At 52.7% G+C, this 23,642-nt stretch overlaps 68 non-coding genes across 68 annotated transcripts; 42 read left to right on the top strand and 26 right to left on the bottom strand.

Annotated features, from left to right (window-relative positions):
- Positions 1–30: 30 nt before the first annotated feature.
- Positions 31–103, bottom strand: Trnar-acg (transfer RNA arginine (anticodon ACG)). Its single transcript has one exon. It is a non-coding gene; the product is annotated as a tRNA-Arg (tRNA).
- Positions 104–480: 377 nt separating this feature from the next.
- Positions 481–572, top strand: Trnai-uau (transfer RNA isoleucine (anticodon UAU)). The gene is given in 2 exon segments: positions 481–518; positions 537–572. It is a non-coding gene; the product is annotated as a tRNA-Ile (tRNA).
- A 284-nt stretch (positions 573–856) lies between these two features.
- Trnad-guc (transfer RNA aspartic acid (anticodon GUC)) lies at positions 857–928 on the top strand. Its single transcript has one exon. It is a non-coding gene; the product is annotated as a tRNA-Asp (tRNA).
- A 107-nt stretch (positions 929–1,035) lies between these two features.
- On the top strand, positions 1,036–1,107 carry Trnad-guc (transfer RNA aspartic acid (anticodon GUC)). Its single transcript has one exon. It is a non-coding gene; the product is annotated as a tRNA-Asp (tRNA).
- Positions 1,108–1,346: 239 nt separating this feature from the next.
- Positions 1,347–1,418, bottom strand: Trnam-cau (transfer RNA methionine (anticodon CAU)). The gene has a single exon. It is a non-coding gene; the product is annotated as a tRNA-Met (tRNA).
- A 287-nt stretch (positions 1,419–1,705) lies between these two features.
- Positions 1,706–1,778, bottom strand: Trnar-acg (transfer RNA arginine (anticodon ACG)). Its single transcript has one exon. It is a non-coding gene; the product is annotated as a tRNA-Arg (tRNA).
- Positions 1,779–2,155: 377 nt separating this feature from the next.
- Positions 2,156–2,247, top strand: Trnai-uau (transfer RNA isoleucine (anticodon UAU)). The gene is given in 2 exon segments: positions 2,156–2,193; positions 2,212–2,247. It is a non-coding gene; the product is annotated as a tRNA-Ile (tRNA).
- A 284-nt stretch (positions 2,248–2,531) lies between these two features.
- On the top strand, positions 2,532–2,603 carry Trnad-guc (transfer RNA aspartic acid (anticodon GUC)). The gene has a single exon. It is a non-coding gene; the product is annotated as a tRNA-Asp (tRNA).
- Positions 2,604–2,710: 107 nt separating this feature from the next.
- On the top strand, positions 2,711–2,782 carry Trnad-guc (transfer RNA aspartic acid (anticodon GUC)). The gene has a single exon. It is a non-coding gene; the product is annotated as a tRNA-Asp (tRNA).
- A 239-nt stretch (positions 2,783–3,021) lies between these two features.
- On the bottom strand, positions 3,022–3,093 carry Trnam-cau (transfer RNA methionine (anticodon CAU)). Its single transcript has one exon. It is a non-coding gene; the product is annotated as a tRNA-Met (tRNA).
- A 287-nt stretch (positions 3,094–3,380) lies between these two features.
- Positions 3,381–3,453, bottom strand: Trnar-acg (transfer RNA arginine (anticodon ACG)). The gene has a single exon. It is a non-coding gene; the product is annotated as a tRNA-Arg (tRNA).
- A 377-nt stretch (positions 3,454–3,830) lies between these two features.
- On the top strand, positions 3,831–3,922 carry Trnai-uau (transfer RNA isoleucine (anticodon UAU)). The gene is given in 2 exon segments: positions 3,831–3,868; positions 3,887–3,922. It is a non-coding gene; the product is annotated as a tRNA-Ile (tRNA).
- A 284-nt stretch (positions 3,923–4,206) lies between these two features.
- On the top strand, positions 4,207–4,278 carry Trnad-guc (transfer RNA aspartic acid (anticodon GUC)). The gene has a single exon. It is a non-coding gene; the product is annotated as a tRNA-Asp (tRNA).
- A 107-nt stretch (positions 4,279–4,385) lies between these two features.
- On the top strand, positions 4,386–4,457 carry Trnad-guc (transfer RNA aspartic acid (anticodon GUC)). Its single transcript has one exon. It is a non-coding gene; the product is annotated as a tRNA-Asp (tRNA).
- A 239-nt stretch (positions 4,458–4,696) lies between these two features.
- On the bottom strand, positions 4,697–4,768 carry Trnam-cau (transfer RNA methionine (anticodon CAU)). The gene has a single exon. It is a non-coding gene; the product is annotated as a tRNA-Met (tRNA).
- A 287-nt stretch (positions 4,769–5,055) lies between these two features.
- On the bottom strand, positions 5,056–5,128 carry Trnar-acg (transfer RNA arginine (anticodon ACG)). The gene has a single exon. It is a non-coding gene; the product is annotated as a tRNA-Arg (tRNA).
- Positions 5,129–5,505: 377 nt separating this feature from the next.
- Trnai-uau (transfer RNA isoleucine (anticodon UAU)) lies at positions 5,506–5,597 on the top strand. Its single transcript is given in 2 exon segments — positions 5,506–5,543; positions 5,562–5,597. It is a non-coding gene; the product is annotated as a tRNA-Ile (tRNA).
- A 284-nt stretch (positions 5,598–5,881) lies between these two features.
- On the top strand, positions 5,882–5,953 carry Trnad-guc (transfer RNA aspartic acid (anticodon GUC)). Its single transcript has one exon. It is a non-coding gene; the product is annotated as a tRNA-Asp (tRNA).
- A 107-nt stretch (positions 5,954–6,060) lies between these two features.
- On the top strand, positions 6,061–6,132 carry Trnad-guc (transfer RNA aspartic acid (anticodon GUC)). The gene has a single exon. It is a non-coding gene; the product is annotated as a tRNA-Asp (tRNA).
- A 239-nt stretch (positions 6,133–6,371) lies between these two features.
- Trnam-cau (transfer RNA methionine (anticodon CAU)) lies at positions 6,372–6,443 on the bottom strand. The gene has a single exon. It is a non-coding gene; the product is annotated as a tRNA-Met (tRNA).
- A 287-nt stretch (positions 6,444–6,730) lies between these two features.
- On the bottom strand, positions 6,731–6,803 carry Trnar-acg (transfer RNA arginine (anticodon ACG)). The gene has a single exon. It is a non-coding gene; the product is annotated as a tRNA-Arg (tRNA).
- Positions 6,804–7,180: 377 nt separating this feature from the next.
- Positions 7,181–7,272, top strand: Trnai-uau (transfer RNA isoleucine (anticodon UAU)). The gene is given in 2 exon segments: positions 7,181–7,218; positions 7,237–7,272. It is a non-coding gene; the product is annotated as a tRNA-Ile (tRNA).
- A 284-nt stretch (positions 7,273–7,556) lies between these two features.
- On the top strand, positions 7,557–7,628 carry Trnad-guc (transfer RNA aspartic acid (anticodon GUC)). Its single transcript has one exon. It is a non-coding gene; the product is annotated as a tRNA-Asp (tRNA).
- Positions 7,629–7,735: 107 nt separating this feature from the next.
- Positions 7,736–7,807, top strand: Trnad-guc (transfer RNA aspartic acid (anticodon GUC)). Its single transcript has one exon. It is a non-coding gene; the product is annotated as a tRNA-Asp (tRNA).
- A 239-nt stretch (positions 7,808–8,046) lies between these two features.
- Trnam-cau (transfer RNA methionine (anticodon CAU)) lies at positions 8,047–8,118 on the bottom strand. The gene has a single exon. It is a non-coding gene; the product is annotated as a tRNA-Met (tRNA).
- A 287-nt stretch (positions 8,119–8,405) lies between these two features.
- Positions 8,406–8,478, bottom strand: Trnar-acg (transfer RNA arginine (anticodon ACG)). The gene has a single exon. It is a non-coding gene; the product is annotated as a tRNA-Arg (tRNA).
- Positions 8,479–8,855: 377 nt separating this feature from the next.
- Trnai-uau (transfer RNA isoleucine (anticodon UAU)) lies at positions 8,856–8,947 on the top strand. The gene is given in 2 exon segments: positions 8,856–8,893; positions 8,912–8,947. It is a non-coding gene; the product is annotated as a tRNA-Ile (tRNA).
- Positions 8,948–9,231: 284 nt separating this feature from the next.
- Trnad-guc (transfer RNA aspartic acid (anticodon GUC)) lies at positions 9,232–9,303 on the top strand. The gene has a single exon. It is a non-coding gene; the product is annotated as a tRNA-Asp (tRNA).
- Positions 9,304–9,410: 107 nt separating this feature from the next.
- Trnad-guc (transfer RNA aspartic acid (anticodon GUC)) lies at positions 9,411–9,482 on the top strand. The gene has a single exon. It is a non-coding gene; the product is annotated as a tRNA-Asp (tRNA).
- A 239-nt stretch (positions 9,483–9,721) lies between these two features.
- Positions 9,722–9,793, bottom strand: Trnam-cau (transfer RNA methionine (anticodon CAU)). Its single transcript has one exon. It is a non-coding gene; the product is annotated as a tRNA-Met (tRNA).
- A 287-nt stretch (positions 9,794–10,080) lies between these two features.
- Positions 10,081–10,153, bottom strand: Trnar-acg (transfer RNA arginine (anticodon ACG)). The gene has a single exon. It is a non-coding gene; the product is annotated as a tRNA-Arg (tRNA).
- A 377-nt stretch (positions 10,154–10,530) lies between these two features.
- Trnai-uau (transfer RNA isoleucine (anticodon UAU)) lies at positions 10,531–10,622 on the top strand. Its single transcript is given in 2 exon segments — positions 10,531–10,568; positions 10,587–10,622. It is a non-coding gene; the product is annotated as a tRNA-Ile (tRNA).
- Positions 10,623–10,906: 284 nt separating this feature from the next.
- Trnad-guc (transfer RNA aspartic acid (anticodon GUC)) lies at positions 10,907–10,978 on the top strand. Its single transcript has one exon. It is a non-coding gene; the product is annotated as a tRNA-Asp (tRNA).
- A 107-nt stretch (positions 10,979–11,085) lies between these two features.
- Trnad-guc (transfer RNA aspartic acid (anticodon GUC)) lies at positions 11,086–11,157 on the top strand. The gene has a single exon. It is a non-coding gene; the product is annotated as a tRNA-Asp (tRNA).
- Positions 11,158–11,755: 598 nt separating this feature from the next.
- On the bottom strand, positions 11,756–11,828 carry Trnar-acg (transfer RNA arginine (anticodon ACG)). Its single transcript has one exon. It is a non-coding gene; the product is annotated as a tRNA-Arg (tRNA).
- Positions 11,829–12,205: 377 nt separating this feature from the next.
- Positions 12,206–12,297, top strand: Trnai-uau (transfer RNA isoleucine (anticodon UAU)). Its single transcript is given in 2 exon segments — positions 12,206–12,243; positions 12,262–12,297. It is a non-coding gene; the product is annotated as a tRNA-Ile (tRNA).
- A 284-nt stretch (positions 12,298–12,581) lies between these two features.
- Positions 12,582–12,653, top strand: Trnad-guc (transfer RNA aspartic acid (anticodon GUC)). Its single transcript has one exon. It is a non-coding gene; the product is annotated as a tRNA-Asp (tRNA).
- A 107-nt stretch (positions 12,654–12,760) lies between these two features.
- Positions 12,761–12,832, top strand: Trnad-guc (transfer RNA aspartic acid (anticodon GUC)). Its single transcript has one exon. It is a non-coding gene; the product is annotated as a tRNA-Asp (tRNA).
- Positions 12,833–13,071: 239 nt separating this feature from the next.
- Positions 13,072–13,143, bottom strand: Trnam-cau (transfer RNA methionine (anticodon CAU)). Its single transcript has one exon. It is a non-coding gene; the product is annotated as a tRNA-Met (tRNA).
- Positions 13,144–13,430: 287 nt separating this feature from the next.
- On the bottom strand, positions 13,431–13,503 carry Trnar-acg (transfer RNA arginine (anticodon ACG)). The gene has a single exon. It is a non-coding gene; the product is annotated as a tRNA-Arg (tRNA).
- A 377-nt stretch (positions 13,504–13,880) lies between these two features.
- Positions 13,881–13,972, top strand: Trnai-uau (transfer RNA isoleucine (anticodon UAU)). The gene is given in 2 exon segments: positions 13,881–13,918; positions 13,937–13,972. It is a non-coding gene; the product is annotated as a tRNA-Ile (tRNA).
- A 284-nt stretch (positions 13,973–14,256) lies between these two features.
- Positions 14,257–14,328, top strand: Trnad-guc (transfer RNA aspartic acid (anticodon GUC)). The gene has a single exon. It is a non-coding gene; the product is annotated as a tRNA-Asp (tRNA).
- A 107-nt stretch (positions 14,329–14,435) lies between these two features.
- Trnad-guc (transfer RNA aspartic acid (anticodon GUC)) lies at positions 14,436–14,507 on the top strand. Its single transcript has one exon. It is a non-coding gene; the product is annotated as a tRNA-Asp (tRNA).
- Positions 14,508–14,746: 239 nt separating this feature from the next.
- Trnam-cau (transfer RNA methionine (anticodon CAU)) lies at positions 14,747–14,818 on the bottom strand. Its single transcript has one exon. It is a non-coding gene; the product is annotated as a tRNA-Met (tRNA).
- A 287-nt stretch (positions 14,819–15,105) lies between these two features.
- Trnar-acg (transfer RNA arginine (anticodon ACG)) lies at positions 15,106–15,178 on the bottom strand. The gene has a single exon. It is a non-coding gene; the product is annotated as a tRNA-Arg (tRNA).
- Positions 15,179–15,555: 377 nt separating this feature from the next.
- Trnai-uau (transfer RNA isoleucine (anticodon UAU)) lies at positions 15,556–15,647 on the top strand. The gene is given in 2 exon segments: positions 15,556–15,593; positions 15,612–15,647. It is a non-coding gene; the product is annotated as a tRNA-Ile (tRNA).
- A 284-nt stretch (positions 15,648–15,931) lies between these two features.
- Positions 15,932–16,003, top strand: Trnad-guc (transfer RNA aspartic acid (anticodon GUC)). The gene has a single exon. It is a non-coding gene; the product is annotated as a tRNA-Asp (tRNA).
- A 107-nt stretch (positions 16,004–16,110) lies between these two features.
- Positions 16,111–16,182, top strand: Trnad-guc (transfer RNA aspartic acid (anticodon GUC)). Its single transcript has one exon. It is a non-coding gene; the product is annotated as a tRNA-Asp (tRNA).
- Positions 16,183–16,780: 598 nt separating this feature from the next.
- Positions 16,781–16,853, bottom strand: Trnar-acg (transfer RNA arginine (anticodon ACG)). The gene has a single exon. It is a non-coding gene; the product is annotated as a tRNA-Arg (tRNA).
- A 377-nt stretch (positions 16,854–17,230) lies between these two features.
- Trnai-uau (transfer RNA isoleucine (anticodon UAU)) lies at positions 17,231–17,322 on the top strand. Its single transcript is given in 2 exon segments — positions 17,231–17,268; positions 17,287–17,322. It is a non-coding gene; the product is annotated as a tRNA-Ile (tRNA).
- A 284-nt stretch (positions 17,323–17,606) lies between these two features.
- On the top strand, positions 17,607–17,678 carry Trnad-guc (transfer RNA aspartic acid (anticodon GUC)). Its single transcript has one exon. It is a non-coding gene; the product is annotated as a tRNA-Asp (tRNA).
- A 107-nt stretch (positions 17,679–17,785) lies between these two features.
- On the top strand, positions 17,786–17,857 carry Trnad-guc (transfer RNA aspartic acid (anticodon GUC)). Its single transcript has one exon. It is a non-coding gene; the product is annotated as a tRNA-Asp (tRNA).
- A 598-nt stretch (positions 17,858–18,455) lies between these two features.
- Positions 18,456–18,528, bottom strand: Trnar-acg (transfer RNA arginine (anticodon ACG)). Its single transcript has one exon. It is a non-coding gene; the product is annotated as a tRNA-Arg (tRNA).
- A 377-nt stretch (positions 18,529–18,905) lies between these two features.
- Positions 18,906–18,997, top strand: Trnai-uau (transfer RNA isoleucine (anticodon UAU)). Its single transcript is given in 2 exon segments — positions 18,906–18,943; positions 18,962–18,997. It is a non-coding gene; the product is annotated as a tRNA-Ile (tRNA).
- Positions 18,998–19,281: 284 nt separating this feature from the next.
- Trnad-guc (transfer RNA aspartic acid (anticodon GUC)) lies at positions 19,282–19,353 on the top strand. Its single transcript has one exon. It is a non-coding gene; the product is annotated as a tRNA-Asp (tRNA).
- Positions 19,354–19,459: 106 nt separating this feature from the next.
- Trnad-guc (transfer RNA aspartic acid (anticodon GUC)) lies at positions 19,460–19,531 on the top strand. The gene has a single exon. It is a non-coding gene; the product is annotated as a tRNA-Asp (tRNA).
- Positions 19,532–19,770: 239 nt separating this feature from the next.
- On the bottom strand, positions 19,771–19,842 carry Trnam-cau (transfer RNA methionine (anticodon CAU)). Its single transcript has one exon. It is a non-coding gene; the product is annotated as a tRNA-Met (tRNA).
- A 287-nt stretch (positions 19,843–20,129) lies between these two features.
- Positions 20,130–20,202, bottom strand: Trnar-acg (transfer RNA arginine (anticodon ACG)). The gene has a single exon. It is a non-coding gene; the product is annotated as a tRNA-Arg (tRNA).
- A 377-nt stretch (positions 20,203–20,579) lies between these two features.
- On the top strand, positions 20,580–20,671 carry Trnai-uau (transfer RNA isoleucine (anticodon UAU)). Its single transcript is given in 2 exon segments — positions 20,580–20,617; positions 20,636–20,671. It is a non-coding gene; the product is annotated as a tRNA-Ile (tRNA).
- Positions 20,672–20,955: 284 nt separating this feature from the next.
- On the top strand, positions 20,956–21,027 carry Trnad-guc (transfer RNA aspartic acid (anticodon GUC)). The gene has a single exon. It is a non-coding gene; the product is annotated as a tRNA-Asp (tRNA).
- Positions 21,028–21,134: 107 nt separating this feature from the next.
- Trnad-guc (transfer RNA aspartic acid (anticodon GUC)) lies at positions 21,135–21,206 on the top strand. The gene has a single exon. It is a non-coding gene; the product is annotated as a tRNA-Asp (tRNA).
- Positions 21,207–21,445: 239 nt separating this feature from the next.
- Positions 21,446–21,517, bottom strand: Trnam-cau (transfer RNA methionine (anticodon CAU)). The gene has a single exon. It is a non-coding gene; the product is annotated as a tRNA-Met (tRNA).
- Positions 21,518–21,804: 287 nt separating this feature from the next.
- Positions 21,805–21,877, bottom strand: Trnar-acg (transfer RNA arginine (anticodon ACG)). The gene has a single exon. It is a non-coding gene; the product is annotated as a tRNA-Arg (tRNA).
- Positions 21,878–22,254: 377 nt separating this feature from the next.
- On the top strand, positions 22,255–22,346 carry Trnai-uau (transfer RNA isoleucine (anticodon UAU)). Its single transcript is given in 2 exon segments — positions 22,255–22,292; positions 22,311–22,346. It is a non-coding gene; the product is annotated as a tRNA-Ile (tRNA).
- Positions 22,347–22,630: 284 nt separating this feature from the next.
- Trnad-guc (transfer RNA aspartic acid (anticodon GUC)) lies at positions 22,631–22,702 on the top strand. The gene has a single exon. It is a non-coding gene; the product is annotated as a tRNA-Asp (tRNA).
- A 107-nt stretch (positions 22,703–22,809) lies between these two features.
- Positions 22,810–22,881, top strand: Trnad-guc (transfer RNA aspartic acid (anticodon GUC)). Its single transcript has one exon. It is a non-coding gene; the product is annotated as a tRNA-Asp (tRNA).
- Positions 22,882–23,120: 239 nt separating this feature from the next.
- Positions 23,121–23,192, bottom strand: Trnam-cau (transfer RNA methionine (anticodon CAU)). The gene has a single exon. It is a non-coding gene; the product is annotated as a tRNA-Met (tRNA).
- Positions 23,193–23,479: 287 nt separating this feature from the next.
- On the bottom strand, positions 23,480–23,552 carry Trnar-acg (transfer RNA arginine (anticodon ACG)). Its single transcript has one exon. It is a non-coding gene; the product is annotated as a tRNA-Arg (tRNA).
- Between the last annotated feature and the right edge of the window lie 90 nt (positions 23,553–23,642).

Raw genomic sequence — 23,642 nt, 5'->3', positions numbered from 1 at the left:
CCAGCTACTCGTCGGAAACTAACAAAATGCCGACCCTGCCAAGATTCGAACCTGGAATCTTCTGATCCGTAGTCAGACGCGTTATCCGTTGCGCCACAGGGCCACCGGCAGCATTTTGTCTACGAGACAAGTGCAATTCGCTAAGAAATGTGTTCTCCACGGCTCAGCAAGCTACCAAGGAAGGTACCTCTCGTCCAGCTGCGTGGCCGCAGTGCGCCTGCAGAACTTAGAGCTTGCCACGCATCTGCTCTCGCTGTTCGACAGGTAGCAGAAGGCAAGGCGCGCTTTTTCGCATGTTTTCTCGACGACGAGAGCCGGTTGATGTGCATGTAAGCGTAGCATATGAAGCAAGAATAGCACGAACCATTCGTAGTCAGGTGCAAAAGTCGCAGTATGGCACCAGGTGGCGAACATATGTTTCTGTGGCCACCACTAGTTTCCAGCAAAGTGAATACCACTGACTGAGGGCCCTGTGTTGTAGCCCCAGTGGCGCAATTGGTTAGCGCACGGTACTTATAAGGCAGTAGCCGTGCGCAATGCCGGGGTTGTGAGTTCGAGCCTCTCCTGGGGCATATTTTTATTTCGTGGCACAGTCTCTGACAGCAACAGGAGGCTACGTTTGAGATGTATCAGCTATTTGAGGAATATAATCGTGCATTCGATACGGTAGCTGCGTCTTCCTCGGTAGTATAGTGGTTAGTATCCCCTCCTGTCACCCGGGAGACCGGGGTTCGATTCCCCGCCGGGGAGAGACATCCGATTTTTAATTGCTGCACTATCACTCGCCGTCTTAGTGTAGGACGTTTGCAGGTACTAGCAACATGTGTCTCCCACACAGGCAGCTGCCTACAGCGCATCCTCGGTAGTATAGTGGTTAGTATCCCCGCCTGTCACCCGGGAGACCGGGGTTCGATTCCCCGCCGGGGAGAGACATCCGATTTTTAATTGCTGCACTATCACTCGCCGAACTTAGTGTAGGACGTTTGCAGGTACTAGGAACATGTGTCTCCCACACAGGCAGCTGTCTACAGTGCATCCTCGGTAGTATAGTGGTTAGTATCCCCGCCTGTCACGCGGGAGACCGGGGTTCGATTCCCCGCCGGGGAGATGCGATTTTTATCTCACAAACCTGTTCGAGAGTTGCGCGTATGGGGATCGGAAGAGCATAAAGTTTGCGATCAAGGAGTGTAGTTGGTGCAAAATCTAAAAAAAAATGCTACATCTTAGGAAGTGGTTCTTGCATTCTTCACACATCAGGGTTTGCTACTGAGGCTGAATCAAAGCACCCCAGCCGACGCTCTGGGCGTAGTAATCGAGCTGGACACAGTCTGCAAAAGAAATATTTTTAGCAGAGCGTGGTTTCGATCCACGGACCTCTGGGTTATGGGCCCAGCACGCTTCCACTGCGCCACTCTGCTGTGTGGGAGAGTACTGGCTCTTCGTCACATCACGTCTCACACCTGGGCAGTGTTGTCTGCGTCGCTTTCACACGCCTACATGTGATTGCGTAACATCTCCTACAGCTCTCAGCTTGACTTGTCTCGACTTTGCTCGACTGACGCTACGCTGACGCTTGCAGGCAGCGATATTTACCACGATCGCCCCGACATGCAGCTGCGAGAAGCACAGGAGTAACAAAGCACTCCACGATGCGGCGACATACGAAATCCACTGCCCAGCTACTCGTCGGAAACTAACAAAATGCCGACCCTGCCAAGATTCGAACCTGGAATCTTCTGATCCGTAGTCAGACGCGTTATCCGTTGCGCCACAGGGCCACCGGCAGCATTTTGTCTACGAGACAAGTGCAATTCGCTAAGAAATGTGTTCTCCACGGCTCAGCAAGCTACCAAGGAAGGTACCTCTCGTCCAGCTGCGTGGCCGCAGTGCGCCTGCAGAACTTAGAGCTTGCCACGCATCTGCTCTCGCTGTTCGACAGGTAGCAGAAGGCAAGGCGCGCTTTTTCGCATGTTTTCTCGACGACGAGAGCCGGTTGATGTGCATGTAAGCGTAGCATATGAAGCAAGAATAGCACGAACCATTCGTAGTCAGGTGCAAAAGTCGCAGTATGGCACCAGGTGGCGAACATATGTTTCTGTGGCCACCACTAGTTTCCAGCAAAGTGAATACCACTGACTGAGGGCCCTGTGTTGTAGCCCCAGTGGCGCAATTGGTTAGCGCACGGTACTTATAAGGCAGTAGCCGTGCGCAATGCCGGGGTTGTGAGTTCGAGCCTCTCCTGGGGCATATTTTTATTTCGTGGCACAGTCTCTGACAGCAACAGGAGGCTACGTTTGAGATGTATCAGCTATTTGAGGAATATAATCGTGCATTCGATACGGTAGCTGCGTCTTCCTCGGTAGTATAGTGGTTAGTATCCCCTCCTGTCACCCGGGAGACCGGGGTTCGATTCCCCGCCGGGGAGAGACATCCGATTTTTAATTGCTGCACTATCACTCGCCGTCTTAGTGTAGGACGTTTGCAGGTACTAGCAACATGTGTCTCCCACACAGGCAGCTGCCTACAGCGCATCCTCGGTAGTATAGTGGTTAGTATCCCCGCCTGTCACCCGGGAGACCGGGGTTCGATTCCCCGCCGGGGAGAGACATCCGATTTTTAATTGCTGCACTATCACTCGCCGAACTTAGTGTAGGACGTTTGCAGGTACTAGCAACATGTGTCTCCCACACAGGCAGCTGTCTACAGTGCATCCTCGGTAGTATAGTGGTTAGTATCCCCGCCTGTCACGCGGGAGACCGGGGTTCGATTCCCCGCCGGGGAGATGCGATTTTTATCTCACAAACCTGTTCGAGAGTTGCGCGTATGGGGATCGGAAGAGCATAAAGTTTGCGATCAAGGAGTGTAGTTGGTGCAAAATCTAAAAAAAAATGCTACATCTTAGGAAGTGGTTCTTGCATTCTTCACACATCAGGGTTTGCTACTGAGGCTGAATCAAAGCACCCCAGCCGACGCTCTGGGCGTAGTAATCGAGCTGGACACAGTCTGCAAAAGAAATATTTTTAGCAGAGCGTGGTTTCGATCCACGGACCTCTGGGTTATGGGCCCAGCACGCTTCCACTGCGCCACTCTGCTGTGTGGGAGAGTACTGGCTCTTCGTCACATCACGTCTCACACCTGGGCAGTGTTGTCTGCGTCGCTTTCACACGCCTACATGTGATTGCGTAACATCTCCTACAGCTCTCAGCTTGACTTGTCTCGACTTTGCTCGACTGACGCTACGCTGACGCTTGCAGGCAGCGATATTTACCACGATCGCCCCGACATGCAGCTGCGAGAAGCACAGGAGTAACAAAGCACTCCACGATGCGGCGACATACGAAATCCACTGACCAGCTACTCGTCGGAAACTAACAAAATGCCGACCCTGCCAAGATTCGAACCTGGAATCTTCTGATCCGTAGTCAGACGCGTTATCCGTTGCGCCACAGGGCCACCGGCAGCATTTTGTCTACGAGACAAGTGCAATTCGCTAAGAAATGTGTTCTCCACGGCTCAGCAAGCTACCAAGGAAGGTACCTCTCGTCCAGCTGCGTGGCCGCAGTGCGCCTGCAGAACTTAGAGCTTGCCACGCATCTGCTCTCGCTGTTCGACAGGTAGCAGAAGGCAAGGCGCGCTTTTTCGCATGTTTTCTCGACGACGAGAGCCGGTTGATGTGCATGTAAGCGTAGCATATGAAGCAAGAATAGCACGAACCATTCGTAGTCAGGTGCAAAAGTCGCAGTATGGCACCAGGTGGCGAACATATGTTTCTGTGGCCACCACTAGTTTCCAGCAAAGTGAATACCACTGACTGAGGGCCCTGTGTTGTAGCCCCAGTGGCGCAATTGGTTAGCGCACGGTACTTATAAGGCAGTAGCCGTGCGCAATGCCGGGGTTGTGAGTTCGAGCCTCTCCTGGGGCATATTTTTATTTCGTGGCACAGTCTCTGACAGCAACAGGAGGCTACGTTTGAGATGTATCAGCTATTTGAGGAATATAATCGTGCATTCGATACGGTAGCTGCGTCTTCCTCGGTAGTATAGTGGTTAGTATCCCCTCCTGTCACCCGGGAGACCGGGGTTCGATTCCCCGCCGGGGAGAGACATCCGATTTTTAATTGCTGCACTATCACTCGCCGTCTTAGTGTAGGACGTTTGCAGGTACTAGCAACATGTGTCTCCCACACAGGCAGCTGCCTACAGCGCATCCTCGGTAGTATAGTGGTTAGTATCCCCGCCTGTCACCCGGGAGACCGGGGTTCGATTCCCCGCCGGGGAGAGACATCCGATTTTTAATTGCTGCACTATCACTCGCCGAACTTAGTGTAGGACGTTTGCAGGTACTAGCAACATGTGTCTCCCACACAGGCAGCTGTCTACAGTGCATCCTCGGTAGTATAGTGGTTAGTATCCCCGCCTGTCACGCGGGAGACCGGGGTTCGATTCCCCGCCGGGGAGATGCGATTTTTATCTCACAAACCTGTTCGAGAGTTGCGCGTATGGGGATCGGAAGAGCATAAAGTTTGCGATCAAGGAGTGTAGTTGGTGCAAAATCTAAAAAAAAATGCTACATCTTAGGAAGTGGTTCTTGCATTCTTCACACATCAGGGTTTGCTACTGAGGCTGAATCAAAGCACCCCAGCCGACGCTCTGGGCGTAGTAATCGAGCTGGACACAGTCTGCAAAAGAAATATTTTTAGCAGAGCGTGGTTTCGATCCACGGACCTCTGGGTTATGGGCCCAGCACGCTTCCACTGCGCCACTCTGCTGTGTGGGAGAGTACTGGCTCTTCGTCACATCACGTCTCACACCTGGGCAGTGTTGTCTGCGTCGCTTTCACACGCCTACATGTGATTGCGTAACATCTCCTACAGCTCTCAGCTTGACTTGTCTCGACTTTGCTCGACTGACGCTACGCTGACGCTTGCAGGCAGCGATATTTACCACGATCGCCCCGACATGCAGCTGCGAGAAGCACAGGAGTAACAAAGCACTCCACGATGCGGCGACATACGAAATCCACTGACCAGCTACTCGTCGGAAACTAACAAAATGCCGACCCTGCCAAGATTCGAACCTGGAATCTTCTGATCCGTAGTCAGACGCGTTATCCGTTGCGCCACAGGGCCACCGGCAGCATTTTGTCTACGAGACAAGTGCAATTCGCTAAGAAATGTGTTCTCCACGGCTCAGCAAGCTACCAAGGAAGGTACCTCTCGTCCAGCTGCGTGGCCGCAGTGCGCCTGCAGAACTTAGAGCTTGCCACGCATCTGCTCTCGCTGTTCGACAGGTAGCAGAAGGCAAGGCGCGCTTTTTCGCATGTTTTCTCGACGACGAGAGCCGGTTGATGTGCATGTAAGCGTAGCATATGAAGCAAGAATAGCACGAACCATTCGTAGTCAGGTGCAAAAGTCGCAGTATGGCACCAGGTGGCGAACATATGTTTCTGTGGCCACCACTAGTTTCCAGCAAAGTGAATACCACTGACTGAGGGCCCTGTGTTGTAGCCCCAGTGGCGCAATTGGTTAGCGCACGGTACTTATAAGGCAGTAGCCGTGCGCAATGCCGGGGTTGTGAGTTCGAGCCTCTCCTGGGGCATATTTTTATTTCGTGGCACAGTCTCTGACAGCAACAGGAGGCTACGTTTGAGATGTATCAGCTATTTGAGGAATATAATCGTGCATTCGATACGGTAGCTGCGTCTTCCTCGGTAGTATAGTGGTTAGTATCCCCTCCTGTCACCCGGGAGACCGGGGTTCGATTCCCCGCCGGGGAGAGACATCCGATTTTTAATTGCTGCACTATCACTCGCCGTCTTAGTGTAGGACGTTTGCAGGTACTAGCAACATGTGTCTCCCACACAGGCAGCTGCCTACAGCGCATCCTCGGTAGTATAGTGGTTAGTATCCCCGCCTGTCACCCGGGAGACCGGGGTTCGATTCCCCGCCGGGGAGAGACATCCGATTTTTAATTGCTGCACTATCACTCGCCGAACTTAGTGTAGGACGTTTGCAGGTACTAGCAACATGTGTCTCCCACACAGGCAGCTGTCTACAGTGCATCCTCGGTAGTATAGTGGTTAGTATCCCCGCCTGTCACGCGGGAGACCGGGGTTCGATTCCCCGCCGGGGAGATGCGATTTTTATCTCACAAACCTGTTCGAGAGTTGCGCGTATGGGGATCGGAAGAGCATAAAGTTTGCGATCAAGGAGTGTAGTTGGTGCAAAATCTAAAAAAAAATGCTACATCTTAGGAAGTGGTTCTTGCATTCTTCACACATCAGGGTTTGCTACTGAGGCTGAATCAAAGCACCCCAGCCGACGCTCTGGGCGTAGTAATCGAGCTGGACACAGTCTGCAAAAGAAATATTTTTAGCAGAGCGTGGTTTCGATCCACGGACCTCTGGGTTATGGGCCCAGCACGCTTCCACTGCGCCACTCTGCTGTGTGGGAGAGTACTGGCTCTTCGTCACATCACGTCTCACACCTGGGCAGTGTTGTCTGCGTCGCTTTCACACGCCTACATGTGATTGCGTAACATCTCCTACAGCTCTCAGCTTGACTTGTCTCGACTTTGCTCGACTGACGCTACGCTGACGCTTGCAGGCAGCGATATTTACCACGATCGCCCCGACATGCAGCTGCGAGAAGCACAGGAGTAACAAAGCACTCCACGATGCGGCGACATACGAAATCCACTGACCAGCTACTCGTCGGAAACTAACAAAATGCCGACCCTGCCAAGATTCGAACCTGGAATCTTCTGATCCGTAGTCAGACGCGTTATCCGTTGCGCCACAGGGCCACCGGCAGCATTTTGTCTACGAGACAAGTGCAATTCGCTAAGAAATGTGTTCTCCACGGCTCAGCAAGCTACCAAGGAAGGTACCTCTCGTCCAGCTGCGTGGCCGCAGTGCGCCTGCAGAACTTAGAGCTTGCCACGCATCTGCTCTCGCTGTTCGACAGGTAGCAGAAGGCAAGGCGCGCTTTTTCGCATGTTTTCTCGACGACGAGAGCCGGTTGATGTGCATGTAAGCGTAGCATATGAAGCAAGAATAGCACGAACCATTCGTAGTCAGGTGCAAAAGTCGCAGTATGGCACCAGGTGGCGAACATATGTTTCTGTGGCCACCACTAGTTTCCAGCAAAGTGAATACCACTGACTGAGGGCCCTGTGTTGTAGCCCCAGTGGCGCAATTGGTTAGCGCACGGTACTTATAAGGCAGTAGCCGTGCGCAATGCCGGGGTTGTGAGTTCGAGCCTCTCCTGGGGCATATTTTTATTTCGTGGCACAGTCTCTGACAGCAACAGGAGGCTACGTTTGAGATGTATCAGCTATTTGAGGAATATAATCGTGCATTCGATACGGTAGCTGCGTCTTCCTCGGTAGTATAGTGGTTAGTATCCCCTCCTGTCACCCGGGAGACCGGGGTTCGATTCCCCGCCGGGGAGAGACATCCGATTTTTAATTGCTGCACTATCACTCGCCGTCTTAGTGTAGGACGTTTGCAGGTACTAGCAACATGTGTCTCCCACACAGGCAGCTGCCTACAGCGCATCCTCGGTAGTATAGTGGTTAGTATCCCCGCCTGTCACCCGGGAGACCGGGGTTCGATTCCCCGCCGGGGAGAGACATCCGATTTTTAATTGCTGCACTATCACTCGCCGAACTTAGTGTAGGACGTTTGCAGGTACTAGCAACATGTGTCTCCCACACAGGCAGCTGTCTACAGTGCATCCTCGGTAGTATAGTGGTTAGTATCCCCGCCTGTCACGCGGGAGACCGGGGTTCGATTCCCCGCCGGGGAGATGCGATTTTTATCTCACAAACCTGTTCGAGAGTTGCGCGTATGGGGATCGGAAGAGCATAAAGTTTGCGATCAAGGAGTGTAGTTGGTGCAAAATCTAAAAAAAAATGCTACATCTTAGGAAGTGGTTCTTGCATTCTTCACACATCAGGGTTTGCTACTGAGGCTGAATCAAAGCACCCCAGCCGACGCTCTGGGCGTAGTAATCGAGCTGGACACAGTCTGCAAAAGAAATATTTTTAGCAGAGCGTGGTTTCGATCCACGGACCTCTGGGTTATGGGCCCAGCACGCTTCCACTGCGCCACTCTGCTGTGTGGGAGAGTACTGGCTCTTCGTCACATCACGTCTCACACCTGGGCAGTGTTGTCTGCGTCGCTTTCACACGCCTACATGTGATTGCGTAACATCTCCTACAGCTCTCAGCTTGACTTGTCTCGACTTTGCTCGACTGACGCTACGCTGACGCTTGCAGGCAGCGATATTTACCACGATCGCCCCGACATGCAGCTGCGAGAAGCACAGGAGTAACAAAGCACTCCACGATGCGGCGACATACGAAATCCACTGACCAGCTACTCGTCGGAAACTAACAAAATGCCGACCCTGCCAAGATTCGAACCTGGAATCTTCTGATCCGTAGTCAGACGCGTTATCCGTTGCGCCACAGGGCCACCGGCAGCATTTTGTCTACGAGACAAGTGCAATTCGCTAAGAAATGTGTTCTCCACGGCTCAGCAAGCTACCAAGGAAGGTACCTCTCGTCCAGCTGCGTGGCCGCAGTGCGCCTGCAGAACTTAGAGCTTGCCACGCATCTGCTCTCGCTGTTCGACAGGTAGCAGAAGGCAAGGCGCGCTTTTTCGCATGTTTTCTCGACGACGAGAGCCGGTTGATGTGCATGTAAGCGTAGCATATGAAGCAAGAATAGCACGAACCATTCGTAGTCAGGTGCAAAAGTCGCAGTATGGCACCAGGTGGCGAACATATGTTTCTGTGGCCACCACTAGTTTCCAGCAAAGTGAATACCACTGACTGAGGGCCCTGTGTTGTAGCCCCAGTGGCGCAATTGGTTAGCGCACGGTACTTATAAGGCAGTAGCCGTGCGCAATGCCGGGGTTGTGAGTTCGAGCCTCTCCTGGGGCATATTTTTATTTCGTGGCACAGTCTCTGACAGCAACAGGAGGCTACGTTTGAGATGTATCAGCTATTTGAGGAATATAATCGTGCATTCGATACGGTAGCTGCGTCTTCCTCGGTAGTATAGTGGTTAGTATCCCCTCCTGTCACCCGGGAGACCGGGGTTCGATTCCCCGCCGGGGAGAGACATCCGATTTTTAATTGCTGCACTATCACTCGCCGTCTTAGTGTAGGACGTTTGCAGGTACTAGCAACATGTGTCTCCCACACAGGCAGCTGCCTACAGCGCATCCTCGGTAGTATAGTGGTTAGTATCCCCGCCTGTCACCCGGGAGACCGGGGTTCGATTCCCCGCCGGGGAGAGACATCCGATTTTTAATTGCTGCACTATCACTCGCCGAACTTAGTGTAGGACGTTTGCAGGTACTAGCAACATGTGTCTCCCACACAGGCAGCTGTCTACAGTGCATCCTCGGTAGTATAGTGGTTAGTATCCCCGCCTGTCACGCGGGAGACCGGGGTTCGATTCCCCGCCGGGGAGATGCGATTTTTATCTCACAAACCTGTTCGAGAGTTGCGCGTATGGGGATCGGAAGAGCATAAAGTTTGCGATCAAGGAGTGTAGTTGGTGCAAAATCTAAAAAAAAATGCTACATCTTAGGAAGTGGTTCTTGCATTCTTCACACATCAGGGTTTGCTACTGAGGCTGAATCAAAGCACCCCAGCCGACGCTCTGGGCGTAGTAATCGAGCTGGACACAGTCTGCAAAAGAAATATTTTTAGCAGAGCGTGGTTTCGATCCACGGACCTCTGGGTTATGGGCCCAGCACGCTTCCACTGCGCCACTCTGCTGTGTGGGAGAGTACTGGCTCTTCGTCACATCACGTCTCACACCTGGGCAGTGTTGTCTGCGTCGCTTTCACACGCCTACATGTGATTGCGTAACATCTCCTACAGCTCTCAGCTTGACTTGTCTCGACTTTGCTCGACTGACGCTACGCTGACGCTTGCAGGCAGCGATATTTACCACGATCGCCCCGACATGCAGCTGCGAGAAGCACAGGAGTAACAAAGCACTCCACGATGCGGCGACATACGAAATCCACTGACCAGCTACTCGTCGGAAACTAACAAAATGCCGACCCTGCCAAGATTCGAACCTGGAATCTTCTGATCCGTAGTCAGACGCGTTATCCGTTGCGCCACAGGGCCACCGGCAGCATTTTGTCTACGAGACAAGTGCAATTCGCTAAGAAATGTGTTCTCCACGGCTCAGCAAGCTACCAAGGAAGGTACCTCTCGTCCAGCTGCGTGGCCGCAGTGCGCCTGCAGAACTTAGAGCTTGCCACGCATCTGCTCTCGCTGTTCGACAGGTAGCAGAAGGCAAGGCGCGCTTTTTCGCATGTTTTCTCGACGACGAGAGCCGGTTGATGTGCATGTAAGCGTAGCATATGAAGCAAGAATAGCACGAACCATTCGTAGTCAGGTGCAAAAGTCGCAGTATGGCACCAGGTGGCGAACATATGTTTCTGTGGCCACCACTAGTTTCCAGCAAAGTGAATACCACTGACTGAGGGCCCTGTGTTGTAGCCCCAGTGGCGCAATTGGTTAGCGCACGGTACTTATAAGGCAGTAGCCGTGCGCAATGCCGGGGTTGTGAGTTCGAGCCTCTCCTGGGGCATATTTTTATTTCGTGGCACAGTCTCTGACAGCAACAGGAGGCTACGTTTGAGATGTATCAGCTATTTGAGGAATATAATCGTGCATTCGATACGGTAGCTGCGTCTTCCTCGGTAGTATAGTGGTTAGTATCCCCTCCTGTCACCCGGGAGACCGGGGTTCGATTCCCCGCCGGGGAGAGACATCCGATTTTTAATTGCTGCACTATCACTCGCCGTCTTAGTGTAGGACGTTTGCAGGTACTAGCAACATGTGTCTCCCACACAGGCAGCTGCCTACAGCGCATCCTCGGTAGTATAGTGGTTAGTATCCCCGCCTGTCACCCGGGAGACCGGGGTTCGATTCCCCGCCGGGGAGAGACATCCGATTTTTAATTGCTGCACTATCACTCGCCGAACTTAGTGTAGGACGTTTGCAGGTACTAGCAACATGTGTCTCCCACACAGGCAGCTGTCTACAGTGCATCCTCGGTAGTATAGTGGTTAGTATCCCCGCCTGTCACGCGGGAGACCGGGGTTCGATTCCCCGCCGGGGAGATGCGATTTTTATCTCACAAACCTGTTCGAGAGTTGCGCGTATGGGGATCGGAAGAGCATAAAGTTTGCGATCAAGGAGTGTAGTTGGTGCAAAATCTAAAAAAAAATGCTACATCTTAGGAAGTGGTTCTTGCATTCTTCACACATCAGGGTTTGCTACTGAGGCTGAATCAAAGCACCCCAGCCGACGCTCTGGGCGTAGTAATCGAGCTGGACACAGTCTGCAAAAGAAATATTTTTAGCAGAGCGTGGTTTCGATCCACGGACCGCTGGGTTATGGGCCCAGCACGCTTCCACTGCGCCACTCTGCTGTGTGGGAGAGTACTGGCTCTTCGTCACAGCACGTCTCACACCTGGGCAGTGTTGTCTGCGTCGCTTTCACACGCCTACATGTGATTGCGTAACATCTCCTACAGCTCTCAGCTTGACTTGTCTCGACTTTGCTCGACTGACGCTACGCTGACGCTTGCAGGCAGCGATATTTACCACGATCGCCCCGACATGCAGCTGCGAGAAGCACAGGAGTAACAAAGCACTCCACGATGCGGCGACATACGAAATCCACTGACCAGCTACTCGTCGGAAACTAACAAAATGCCGACCCTGCCAAGATTCGAACCTGGAATCTTCTGATCCGTAGTCAGACGCGTTATCCGTTGCGCCACAGGGCCACCGGCAGCATTTTGTCTACGAGACAAGTGCAATTCGCTAAGAAATGTGTTCTCCACGGCTCAGCAAGCTACCAAGGAAGGTACCTCTCGTCCAGCTGCGTGGCCGCAGTGCGCCTGCAGAACTTAGAGCTTGCCACGCATCTGCTCTCGCTGTTCGACAGGTAGCAGAAGGCAAGGCGCGCTTTTTCGCATGTTTTCTCGACGACGAGAGCCGGTTGATGTGCATGTAAGCGTAGCATATGAAGCAAGAATAGCACGAACCATTCGTAGTCAGGTGCAAAAGTCGCAGTATGGCACCAGGTGGCGAACATATGTTTCTGTGGCCACCACTAGTTTCCAGCAAAGTGAATACCACTGACTGAGGGCCCTGTGTTGTAGCCCCAGTGGCGCAATTGGTTAGCGCACGGTACTTATAAGGCAGTAGCCGTGCGCAATGCCGGGGTTGTGAGTTCGAGCCTCTCCTGGGGCATATTTTTATTTCGTGGCACAGTCTCTGACAGCAACAGGAGGCTACGTTTGAGATGTATCAGCTATTTGAGGAATATAATCGTGCATTCGATACGGTAGCTGCGTCTTCCTCGGTAGTATAGTGGTTAGTATCCCCTCCTGTCACCCGGGAGACCGGGGTTCGATTCCCCGCCGGGGAGAGACATCCAATTTTTAATTGCTGCACTATCACTCGCCGTCTTAGTGTAGGACGTTTGCAGGTACTAGCAACATGTGTCTCCCACACAGGCAGCTGCCTACAGCGCATCCTCGGTAGTATAGTGGTTAGTATCCCCGCCTGTCACCCGGGAGACCGGGGTTCGATTCCCCGCCGGGGAGAGACATCCGATTTTTAATTGCTGCACTATCACTCGCCGAACTTAGTGTAGGACGTTTGCAGGTACTAGCAACATGTGTCTCCCACACAGGCAGCTGTCTACAGTGCATCCTCGGTAGTATAGTGGTTAGTATCCCCGCCTGTCACGCGGGAGACCGGGGTTCGATTCCCCGCCGGGGAGATGCGATTTTTATCTCACAAACCTGTTCGAGAGTTGCGCGTATGGGGATCGGAAGAGCATAAAGTTTGCGATCAAGGAGTGTAGTTGGTGCAAAATCTAAAAAAAAATGCTACATCTTAGGAAGTGGTTCTTGCATTCTTCACACATCAGGGTTTGCTACTGAGGCTGAATCAAAGCACCCCAGCCGACGCTCTGGGCGTAGTAATCGAGCTGGACACAGTCTGCAAAAGAAATATTTTTAGCAGAGCGTGGTTTCGATCCACGGACCTCTGGGTTATGGGCCCAGCACGCTTCCACTGCGCCACTCTGCTGTGTGGGAGAGTACTGGCTCTTCGTCACATCACGTCTCACACCTGGGCAGTGTTGTCTGCGTCGCTTTCACACGCCTACATGTGATTGCGTAACATCTCCTACAGCTCTCAGCTTGACTTGTCTCGACTTTGCTCGACTGACGCTACGCTGACGCTTGCAGGCAGCGATATTTACCACGATCGCCCCGACATGCAGCTGCGAGAAGCACAGGAGTAACAAAGCACTCCACGATGCGGCGACATACGAAATCCACTGACCAGCTACTCGTCGGAAACTAACAAAATGCCGACCCTGCCAAGATTCGAACCTGGAATCTTCTGATCCGTAGTCAGACGCGTTATCCGTTGCGCCACAGGGCCACCGGCAGCATTTTGTCTACGAGACAAGTGCAATTCGCTAAGAAATGTGTTCTCCACGGCTCAGCAAGCTACCAAGGAAGGTACCTCTCGTCCAGCTGCGTGGCCGCAGTGCGCCTGCAGAACTTAGAGCTTGCCACGCATCTGCTCTCGCTGTTCGACAGGTAGCAGAAGGCAAGGCGCGCTTTTTCGCATGTTTTCTCGACGACGAGAGCCGGTTGATGTGCATGTAAGCGTAGCATATGAAGCAAGAATAGCACGAACCATTCGTAGTCAGGTGCAAAAGTCGCAGTATGGCACCAGGTGGCGAACATATGTTTCTGTGGCCACCACTAGTTTCCAGCAAAGTGAATACCACTGACTGAGGGCCCTGTGTTGTAGCCCCAGTGGCGCAATTGGTTAGCGCACGGTACTTATAAGGCAGTAGCCGTGCGCAATGCCGGGGTTGTGAGTTCGAGCCTCTCCTGGGGCATATTTTTATTTCGTGGCACAGTCTCTGACAGCAACAGGAGGCTACGTTTGAGATGTATCAGCTATTTGAGGAATATAATCGTGCATTCGATACGGTAGCTGCGTCTTCCTCGGTAGTATAGTGGTTAGTATCCCCTCCTGTCACCCGGGAGACCGGGGTTCGATTCCCCGCCGGGGAGAGACATCCGATTTTTAATTGCTGCACTATCACTCGCCGTCTTAGTGTAGGACGTTTGCAGGTACTAGCAACATGTGTCTCCCACACAGGCAGCTGCCTACAGCGCATCCTCGGTAGTATAGTGGTTAGTATCCCCGCCTGTCACCCGGGAGACCGGGGTTCGATTCCCCGCCGGGGAGAGACATCCGATTTTTAATTGCTGCACTATCACTCGCCGAACTTAGTGTAGGACGTTTGCAGGTACTAGCAACATGTGTCTCCCACACAGGCAGCTGTCTACAGTGCATCCTCGGTAGTATAGTGGTTAGTATCCCCGCCTGTCACGCGGGAGACCGGGGTTCGATTCCCCGCCGGGGAGATGCGATTTTTATCTCACAAACCTGTTCGAGAGTTGCGCGTATGGGGATCGGAAGAGCATAAAGTTTGCGATCAAGGAGTGTAGTTGGTGCAAAATCTAAAAAAAAATGCTACATCTTAGGAAGTGGTTCTTGCATTCTTCACACATCAGGGTTTGCTACTGAGGCTGAATCAAAGCACCCCAGCCGACGCTCTGGGCGTAGTAATCGAGCTGGACACAGTCTGCAAAAGAAATATTTTTAGCAGAGCGTGGTTTCGATCCACGGACCTCTGGGTTATGGGCCCAGCACGCTTCCACTGCGCCACTCTGCTGTGTGGGAGAGTACTGGCTCTTCGTCACATCACGTCTCACACCTGGGCAGTGTTGTCTGCGTCGCTTTCACACGCCTACATGTGATTGCGTAACATCTCCTACAGCTCTCAGCTTGACTTGTCTCGACTTTGCTCGACTGACGCTACGCTGACGCTTGCAGGCAGCGATATTTACCACGATCGCCCCGACATGCAGCTGCGAGAAGCACAGGAGTAACAAAGCACTCCACGATGCGGCGACATACGAAATCCACTGACCAGCTACTCGTCGGAAACTAACAAAATGCCGACCCTGCCAAGATTCGAACCTGGAATCTTCTGATCCGTAGTCAGACGCGTTATCCGTTGCGCCACAGGGCCACCGGCAGCATTTTGTCTACGAGACAAGTGCAATTCGCTAAGAAATGTGTTCTCCACGGCTCAGCAAGCTACCAAGGAAGGTACCTCTCGTCCAGCTGCGTGGCCGCAGTGCGCCTGCAGAACTTAGAGCTTGCCACGCATCTGCTCTCGCTGTTCGACAGGTAGCAGAAGGCAAGGCGCGCTTTTTCGCATGTTTTCTCGACGACGAGAGCCGGTTGATGTGCATGTAAGCGTAGCATATGAAGCAAGAATAGCACGAACCATTCGTAGTCAGGTGCAAAAGTCGCAGTATGGCACCAGGTGGCGAACATATGTTTCTGTGGCCACCACTAGTTTCCAGCAAAGTGAATACCACTGACTGAGGGCCCTGTGTTGTAGCCCCAGTGGCGCAATTGGTTAGCGCACGGTACTTATAAGGCAGTAGCCGTGCGCAATGCCGGGGTTGTGAGTTCGAGCCTCTCCTGGGGCATATTTTTATTTCGTGGCACAGTCTCTGACAGCAACAGGAGGCTACGTTTGAGATGTATCAGCTATTTGAGGAATATAATCGTGCATTCGATACGGTAGCTGCGTCTTCCTCGGTAGTATAGTGGTTAGTATCCCCTCCTGTCACCCGGGAGACCGGGGTTCGATTCCCCGCCGGGGAGAGACATCCGATTTTTAATTGCTGCACTATCACTCGCCGTCTTAGTGTAGGACGTTTGCAGGTACTAGCAACATGTGTCTCCCACACAGGCAGCTGCCTACAGCGCATCCTCGGTAGTATAGTGGTTAGTATCCCCGCCTGTCACCCGGGAGACCGGGGTTCGATTCCCCGCCGGGGAGAGACATCCGATTTTTAATTGCTGCACTATCACTCGCCGAACTTAGTGTAGGACGTTTGCAGGTACTAGCAACATGTGTCTCCCACACAGGCAGCTGTCTACAGTGCATCCTCGGTAGTATAGTGGTTAGTATCCCCGCCTGTCACGCGGGAGACCGGGGTTCGATTCCCCGCCGGGGAGATGCGATTTTTATCTCACAAACCTGTTCGAGAGTTGCGCGTATGGGGATCGGAAGAGCATAAAGTTTGCGATCAAGGAGTGTAGTTGGTGCAAAATCTAAAAAAAAATGCTACATCTTAGGAAGTGGTTCTTGCATTCTTCACACATCAGGGTTTGCTACTGAGGCTGAATCAAAGCACCCCAGCCGACGCTCTGGGCGTAGTAATCGAGCTGGACACAGTCTGCAAAAGAAATATTTTTAGCAGAGCGTGGTTTCGATCCACGGACCGCTGGGTTATGGGCCCAGCACGCTTCCACTGCGCCACTCTGCTGTGTGGGAGAGTACTGGCTCTTCGTCACAGCACGTCTCACACCTGGGCAGTGTTGTCTGCGTCGCTTTCACACGCCTACATGTGATTGCGTAACATCTCCTACAGCTCTCAGCTTGACTTGTCTCGACTTTGCTCGACTGACGCTACGCTGACGCTTGCAGGCAGCGATATTTACCACGATCGCCCCGACATGCAGCTGCGAGAAGCACAGGAGTAACAAAGCACTCCACGATGCGGCGACATACGAAATCCACTGCCCAGCTACTCGTCGGAAACTAACAAAATGCCGACCCTGCCAAGATTCGAACCTGGAATCTTCTGATCCGTAGTCAGACGCGTTATCCGTTGCGCCACAGGGCCACCGGCAGCATTTTGTCTACGAGACAAGTGCAATTCGCTAAGAAATGTGTTCTCCACGGCTCAGCAAGCTACCAAGGAAGGTACCTCTCGTCCAGCTGCGTGGCCGCAGTGCGCCTGCAGAACTTAGAGCTTGCCACGCATCTGCTCTCGCTGTTCGACAGGTAGCAGAAGGCAAGGCGCGCTTTTTCGCATGTTTTCTCGACGACGAGAGCCGGTTGATGTGCATGTAAGCGTAGCATATGAAGCAAGAATAGCACGAACCATTCGTAGTCAGGTGCAAAAGTCGCAGTATGGCACCAGGTGGCGAACATATGTTTCTGTGGCCACCACTAGTTTCCAGCAAAGTGAATACCACTGACTGAGGGCCCTGTGTTGTAGCCCCAGTGGCGCAATTGGTTAGCGCACGGTACTTATAAGGCAGTAGCCGTGCGCAATGCCGGGGTTGTGAGTTCGAGCCTCTCCTGGGGCATATTTTTATTTCGTGGCACAGTCTCTGACAGCAACAGGAGGCTACGTTTGAGATGTATCAGCTATTTGAGGAATATAATCGTGCATTCGATACGGTAGCTGCGTCTTCCTCGGTAGTATAGTGGTTAGTATCCCCTCCTGTCACCCGGGAGACCGGGGTTCGATTCCCCGCCGGGGAGAGACATCCAATTTTTAATTGCTGCACTATCACTCGCCGTCTTAGTGTAGGACGTTTGCAGGTACTAGCAACATGTGTCTCCCACACAGGCAGCTGCCTACAGCGCATCCTCGGTAGTATAGTGGTTAGTATCCCCGCCTGTCACCCGGGAGACCGGGGTTCGATTCCCCGCCGGGGAGAGACATCCGATTTTTAATTGCTGCACTATCACTCGCCGAACTTAGTGTAGGACGTTTGCAGGTACTAGCAACATGTGTCTCCCACACAGGCAGCTGTCTACAGTGCATCCTCGGTAGTATAGTGGTTAGTATCCCCGCCTGTCACGCGGGAGACCGGGGTTCGATTCCCCGCCGGGGAGATGCGATTTTTATCTCACAAACCTGTTCGAGAGTTGCGCGTATGGGGATCGGAAGAGCATAAAGTTTGCGATCAAGGAGTGTAGTTGGTGCAAAATCTAAAAAAAAATGCTACATCTTAGGAAGTGGTTCTTGCATTCTTCACACATCAGGGTTTGCTACTGAGGCTGAATCAAAGCACCCCAGCCGACGCTCTGGGCGTAGTAATCGAGCTGGACACAGTCTGCAAAAGAAATATTTTTAGCAGAGCGTGGTTTCGATCCACGGACCGCTGGGTTATGGGCCCAGCACGCTTCCACTGCGCCACTCTGCTGTGTGGGAGAGTACTGGCTCTTCGTCACAGCACGTCTCACACCTGGGCAGTGTTGTCTGCGTCGCTTTCACACGCCTACATGTGATTGCGTAACATCTCCTACAGCTCTCAGCTTGACTTGTCTCGACTTTGCTCGACTGACGCTACGCTGACGCTTGCAGGCAGCGATATTTACCACGATCGCCCCGACATGCAGCTGCGAGAAGCACAGGAGTAACAAAGCACTCCACGATGCGGCGACATACGAAATCCACTGCCCAGCTACTCGTCGGAAACTAACAAAATGCCGACCCTGCCAAGATTCGAACCTGGAATCTTCTGATCCGTAGTCAGACGCGTTATCCGTTGCGCCACAGGGCCACCGGCAGCATTTTGTCTACGAGACAAGTGCAATTCGCTAAGAAATGTGTTCTCCACGGCTCAGCAAGCTACCAAGGAAGGTACCTCTCGTCCAGCTGCGTGGCCGCAGTGCGCCTGCAGAACTTAGAGCTTGCCACGCATCTGCTCTCGCTGTTCGACAGGTAGCAGAAGGCAAGGCGCGCTTTTTCGCATGTTTTCTCGACGACGAGAGCCGGTTGATGTGCATGTAAGCGTAGCATATGAAGCAAGAATAGCACGAACCATTCGTAGTCAGGTGCAAAAGTCGCAGTATGGCACCAGGTGGCGAACATATGTTTCTGTGGCCACCACTAGTTTCCAGCAAAGTGAATACCACTGACTGAGGGCCCTGTGTTGTAGCCCCAGTGGCGCAATTGGTTAGCGCACGGTACTTATAAGGCAGTAGCCGTGCGCAATGCCGGGGTTGTGAGTTCGAGCCTCTCCTGGGGCATATTTTTATTTCGTGGCACAGTCTCTGACAGCAACAGGAGGCTACGTTTGAGATGTATCAGCTATTTGAGGAATATAATCGTGCATTCGATACGGTAGCTGCGTCTTCCTCGGTAGTATAGTGGTTAGTATCCCCTCCTGTCACCCGGGAGACCGGGGTTCGATTCCCCGCCGGGGAGAGACATCCAATTTTTAATTGCTGCACTATCACTCGCCGTCTTAGTGTAGGACGTTTGCAGGTACTAGCAACATGTGTCTCCCACACAGGCAGCTGCCTACAGCGCATCCTCGGTAGTATAGTGGTTAGTATCCCCGCCTGTCACCCGGGAGACCGGGGTTCGATTCCCCGCCGGGGAGAGACATCCGATTTTTAATTGCTGCACTATCACTCGCCGTCTTAGTGTAGGACGTTTGCAGGTACTAGCAACATGTGTCTCCCACACAGGCAGCTGTCTACAGTGCATCCTCGGTAGTATAGTGGTTAGTATCCCCGCCTGTCACGCGGGAGACCGGGGTTCGATTCCCCGCCGGGGAGATGCGATTTTTATCTCACAAACCTGTTCGAGAGTTGCGCGTATGGGGATCGGAAGAGCATAAAGTTTGCGATCAAGGAGTGTAGTTGGTGCAAAATCTAAAAAAAAATGCTACATCTTAGGAAGTGGTTCTTGCATTCTTCACACATCAGGGTTTGCTACTGAGGCTGAATCAAAGCACCCCAGCCGACGCTCTGGGCGTAGTAATCGAGCTGGACACAGTCTGCAAAAGAAATATTTTTAGCAGAGCGTGGTTTCGATCCACGGACCTCTGGGTTATGGGCCCAGCACGCTTCCACTGCGCCACTCTGCTGTGTGGGAGAGTACTGGCTCTTCGTCACATCACGTCTCACACCTGGGCAGTGTTGTCTGCGTCGCTTTCACACGCCTACATGTGATTGCGTAACATCTCCTACAGCTCTCAGCTTGACTTGTCTCGACTTTGCTCGACTGACGCTACGCTGACGCTTGCAGGCAGCGATATTTACCACGATCGCCCCGACATGCAGCTGCGAGAAGCACAGGAGTAACAAAGCACTCCACGATGCGGCGACATACGAAATCCACTGACCAGCTACTCGTCGGAAACTAACAAAATGCCGACCCTGCCAAGATTCGAACCTGGAATCTTCTGATCCGTAGTCAGACGCGTTATCCGTTGCGCCACAGGGCCACCGGCAGCATTTTGTCTACGAGACAAGTGCAATTCGCTAAGAAATGTGTTCTCCACGGCTCAGCAAGCTACCAAGGAAGGTACCTCTCGTCCAGCTGCGTGGCCGCAGTGCGCCTGCAGAACTTAGAGCTTGCCACGCATCTGCTCTCGCTGTTCGACAGGTAGCAGAAGGCAAGGCGCGCTTTTTCGCATGTTTTCTCGACGACGAGAGCCGGTTGATGTGCATGTAAGCGTAGCATATGAAGCAAGAATAGCACGAACCATTCGTAGTCAGGTGCAAAAGTCGCAGTATGGCACCAGGTGGCGAACATATGTTTCTGTGGCCACCACTAGTTTCCAGCAAAGTGAATACCACTGACTGAGGGCCCTGTGTTGTAGCCCCAGTGGCGCAATTGGTTAGCGCACGGTACTTATAAGGCAGTAGCCGTGCGCAATGCCGGGGTTGTGAGTTCGAGCCTCTCCTGGGGCATATTTTTATTTCGTGGCACAGTCTCTGACAGCAACAGGAGGCTACGTTTGAGATGTATCAGCTATTTGAGGAATATAATCGTGCATTCGATACGGTAGCTGCGTCTTCCTCGGTAGTATAGTGGTTAGTATCCCCTCCTGTCACCCGGGAGACCGGGGTTCGATTCCCCGCCGGGGAGAGACATCCGATTTTTAATTGCTGCACTATCACTCGCCGTCTTAGTGTAGGACGTTTGCAGGTACTAGCAACATGTGTCTCCCACACAGGCAGCTGCCTACAGCGCATCCTCGGTAGTATAGTGGTTAGTATCCCCGCCTGTCACCCGGGAGACCGGGGTTCGATTCCCCGCCGGGGAGAGACATCCGATTTTTAATTGCTGCACTATCACTCGCCGAACTTAGTGTAGGACGTTTGCAGGTACTAGCAACATGTGTCTCCCACACAGGCAGCTGTCTACAGTGCATCCTCGGTAGTATAGTGGTTAGTATCCCCGCCTGTCACGCGGGAGACCGGGGTTCGATTCCCCGCCGGGGAGATGCGATTTTTATCTCACAAACCTGTTCGAGAGTTGCGCGTATGGGGATCGGAAGAGCATAAAGTTTGCGATCAAGGAGTGTAGTTGGTGCAAAATCTAAAAAAAAATGCTACATCTTAGGAAGTGGTTCTTGCATTCTTCACACATCAGGGTTTGCTACTGAGGCTGAATCAAAGCACCCCAGCCGACGCTCTGGGCGTAGTAATCGAGCTGGACACAGTCTGCAAAAGAAATATTTTTAGCAGAGCGTGGTTTCGATCCACGGACCTCTGGGTTATGGGCCCAGCACGCTTCCACTGCGCCACTCTGCTGTGTGGGAGAGTACTGGCTCTTCGTCACATCACGTCTCACACCTGGGCAGTGTTGTCTGCGTCGCTTTCACACGCCTACATGTGATTGCGTAACATCTCCTACAGCTCTCAGCTTGACTTGTCTCGACTTTGCTCGACTGACGCTACGCTGACGCTTGCAGGCAGCGATATTTACCACGATCGCCCCGACATGCAGCTGCGAGAAGCACAGGAGTAACAAAGCACTCCACGATGCGGCGACATACGAAATCCACTGCCCAGCTACTCGTCGGAAACTAACAAAATGCCGACCCTGCCAAGATTCGAACCTGGAATCTTCTGATCCGTAGTCAGACGCGTTATCCGTTGCGCCACAGGGCCACCGGCAGCATTTTGTCTACGAGACAAGTGCAATTCGCTAAGAAATGTGTTCTCCACGGCTCAGCAAGCTACCAAGGAAGGTACCTCTCGTCCAGCTGCGTGGCCGCAGTGCGCCTGCAGAACTTAGAGCTTGCCACGCATCTGCTCTCGCTGTTCGACAGGTAGCAGAAGGCAAGGCGCGCTTTTTCGCATGTTTTCTCGACGACGAGAGCCGGTTGATGTGCATGTAAGCGTAGCATATGAAGCAAGAATAGCACGAACCATTCGTAGTCAGGTGCAAAAGTCGCAGTATGGCACCAGGTGGCGAACATATGTTTCTGTGGCCACCACTAGTTTCCAGCAAAGTGAATACCACTGACTGAGGGCCCTGTGTTGTAGCCCCAGTGGCGCAATTGGTTAGCGCACGGTACTTATAAGGCAGTAGCCGTGCGCAATGCCGGGGTTGTGAGTTCGAGCCTCTCCTGGGGCATATTTTTATTTCGTGGCACAGTCTCTGACAGCAACAGGAGGCTACGTTTGAGATGTATCAGCTATTTGAGGAATATAATCGTGCATTCGATACGGTAGCTGCGTCTTCCTCGGTAGTATAGTGGTTAGTATCCCCTCCTGTCACCCGGGAGACCGGGGTTCGATTCCCCGCCGGGGAGAGACATCCGATTTTTAATTGCTGCACTATCACTCGCCGTCTTAGTGTAGGACGTTTGCAGGTACTAGCAACATGTGTCTCCCACACAGGCAGCTGCCTACAGCGCATCCTCGGTAGTATAGTGGTTAGTATCCCCGCCTGTCACCCGGGAGACCGGGGTTCGATTCCCCGCCGGGGAGAGACATCCGATTTTTAATTGCTGCACTATCACTCGCCGAACTTAGTGTAGGACGTTTGCAGGTACTAGCAACATGTGTCTCCCACACAGGCAGCTGTCTACAGTGCATCCTCGGTAGTATAGTGGTTAGTATCCCCGCCTGTCACGCGGGAGACCGGGGTTCGATTCCCCGCCGGGGAGATGCGATTTTTATCTCACAAACCTGTTCGAGAGTTGCGCGTATGGGGATCGGAAGAGCATAAAGTTTGCGATCAAGGAGTGTAGTTGGTGCAAAATCTAAAAAAAAATGCTACATCTTAGGAAGTGGTTCTTGCATTCTTCACACATCAGGGTTTGCTACTGAGGCTGAATCAAAGCACCCCAGCCGACGCTCTGGGCGTAGTAATCGAGCTGGACACAGTCTGCAAAAGAAATATTTTTAGCAGAGCGTGGTTTCGATCCACGGACCTCTGGGTTATGGGCCCAGCACGCTTCCACTGCGCCACTCTGCTGTGTGGGAGAGTACTGGCTCTTCGTCACATCACGTCTCACACCTGGGCAGTGTTGTCTGCGTCGCTTTCACACGCCTACATGTGATTGCGTAACATCTCCTACAGCTCTCAGCTTGACTTGTCTCGACTTTGCTCGACTGACGCTACGCTGACGCTTGCAGGCAGCGATATTTACCACGATCGCCCCGACATGCAGCTGCGAGAAGCACAGGAGTAACAAAGCACTCCACGATGCGGCGACATACGAAATCCACTGCCCAGCTACTCGTCGGAAACTAACAAAATGCCGACCCTGCCAAGATTCGAACCTGGAATCTTCTGATCCGTAGTCAGACGCGTTATCCGTTGCGCCACAGGGCCACCGGCAGCATTTTGTCTACGAGACAAGTGCAATTCGCTAAGAAATGTGTTCTCCACGGCTCAGCAAGCTACCAAGGAAGGTACCTCTCG

This window comes from Schistocerca cancellata, unplaced genomic scaffold (genome assembly GCF_023864275.1).
Source record: "Schistocerca cancellata isolate TAMUIC-IGC-003103 unplaced genomic scaffold, iqSchCanc2.1 HiC_scaffold_1057, whole genome shotgun sequence".
NCBI lineage: Eukaryota > Metazoa > Arthropoda > Insecta > Orthoptera > Acrididae > Schistocerca > Schistocerca cancellata.
Note: the sequence above shows the minus strand (reverse complement) of the source record. Positions and strands in the feature narration are given on the sequence as shown.